Below are 2,334 nucleotides of genomic sequence, written 5' to 3'. Positions count from 1 at the left end.
CTTTAGTTCTCCTCTCCTCTCCAACTAACAAATACGAAGAGCTAAAAGATCCTCTCTAGTCATCTCTTCTTGCAGCCATGGTAAAGCACTCCAAGTAAGTGTGCAGATCTTTGTAGGCATGACTGGCTTCTACCCATACATCAAATTGGTTGGCATATATCTTGTAGTCACACTGTGAGTAGTGTGATAAGCCCATAAGGCATAAGGCAACAACCTAGGCCACTCTCTGACCCATCCACCACATGTTTTGGCCAAGGCTTTCACAATCGATGGATGGCCTCTTTCGCTCTTTTTGTTGCCTTCTGGATTATATGCCGAAGTCAAAGCAAGTTTAATGCCAAGGCGAGAGAAAAACTCCCTAGCCTCATCAACATCCAACTTACCTCTATTATTAATTTTCCCAATGCATCAATACCTGCAAATAACATCCTCCAACGAAAGCTTACAAACCATAGAAGTAGACTTCGTCCTCAATGCTCTTTCTTCCACTTGATTTGTGAGATCTTCTCATGCCAAAACAATATGGCACATCTACCATAATCCAACAAACATGGTAATCAAATGAAGAACCCACTTGTAGAGTGAATACATAGCATGTAGGTAGGATGAAGCTCAACTCTATGCCTCACTGAAGAAAACAACTAACAATCAATGCATATCTCAAAAACTGTGAGATATCTCTATACATGCCTCTCCACCAGTAGTGCTCTTTAATCTTCTCATAGGTTGCCCAAATAGATCGATATCCAACCCAAAGACTTTCGTGAAATTCTTTCATGATCCACACCTATGAAGCTCTATCACATACAACTCTCAATGACTATCCTCCTCACTTTCATGGATGCTTCCAAAGTAGCCCACTTCACAATAATAAATCATAAGGTTTTCTCTTGATCTTCTTGAAGTTTGCATCAATCCATCCATCCTGTCTAGACATGGTACTCAAATAATGACCAATCTGTAAATACTCTCCTATATACAAAGACTCATCAAAGATTTCCAAAGCACTTACATGACACATATGATCAGCATTCACGGCTAAAAGATCATCCCCATCATCAACATCATCAATGCAAGAAAAATCCATATCATCATACCTTGCTCGTGAAAGCATATCGGCTACTAGGTTGTCTTTACCTACTATGTGCATGAACTAGGGATTCATGGATTTTATATACCTCAATCCACGTAAGCATGGCAATATCCAGATTAGAACAACTCGTGATCATACCTAGAAGAGGCAAACAATCAGTCTCGACCACCACAGCAATACCAATGAAGTACTCTTTATCATTCTTGAGAGTCGTGACAACTCCCAAGAGCTCCCTCTTAATTTGTGGATACTTGTGCTGCCGCTCATTTAGGACTTTTGCCCCAAAACAAATAGCATACATATTTCCATCTGTATCGTCTTGGCCAACATCCCATCCAATGCCGATAGGACTAGTATCAACAGTAAGAACAATAGGTCTTCCACACACATAATCTGCTTTCTGAAGAGTTGGAGCAGCTCTCAATAATCTCTTTAGCTTCTTCATAGCCTTCGTATGTCTTATCTCCCAAGAAAAACGTTGCCCTTTCCTCAAGAGCTGGTAGAGATCATTTGCAATATGAGCAAAATGAGGAATCCAAATGAGATAAAACACACAACCTCCAAGAAACGTACGAACCTCCAAAGTAGAAGAGCAAATCTCCATAATCTTCTTTATGTCATCAACCTTTGCAGGGGAAGGCTTTCTGTCATAATAATCACACATATGTCCAACAATCAAAGCCTCTCTAGCACCAAAAATAGACTTCAACCATGACAAGCTCAAATTCACTTCCTCTAGCCTGCAAAAAATCCTCTCAACATTTCTGATATGTGCGGCCACAAAGAGCCTACTGTCAGGATTGTGGGAGAGAAGGAAGGAGTCTCACTTGTAGCTTTCTCACTTACACAATGGGGGAATACACACAAAGGTGGAGGCTGAAAACAGTTTTTCTCTTCTTAGTTGTGTAAGCCAAAAAGAACTCTAGTACAGAGAAATAGAACCCTATATATGGGTCTCAAACCAAACTCAACTAACTAAGGTAGCATACTAACTGAGCCACGAACTCATTAGGGGAGTTTTGAGGTCTCGAAAATGCCTTGTAAGAGATCCTAGAGAGAGAAAACAATTTACGAAATAAAATCATTGTATAGAATTTTTAAAAGGTTTATATTTTGGTAAGTTAAAATATCAAAATTCGTTAATAAGTCATTGTCGTGATATTCTCGTGGTCACATCAAACCTAGAAATCTAGGTCGCCATAAAGTTGTCAAGGTTGTCATAATGAAGATCTTACCTCTCC

This window comes from Lygodium microphyllum, chromosome 25 (assembly GCF_053477565.2).
Source record: "Lygodium microphyllum isolate KBCC chromosome 25, Lygodium_microphyllum_v1.1.10, whole genome shotgun sequence".
NCBI lineage: Eukaryota > Viridiplantae > Streptophyta > Polypodiopsida > Schizaeales > Lygodiaceae > Lygodium > Lygodium microphyllum.
Note: the sequence above shows the minus strand (reverse complement) of the source record.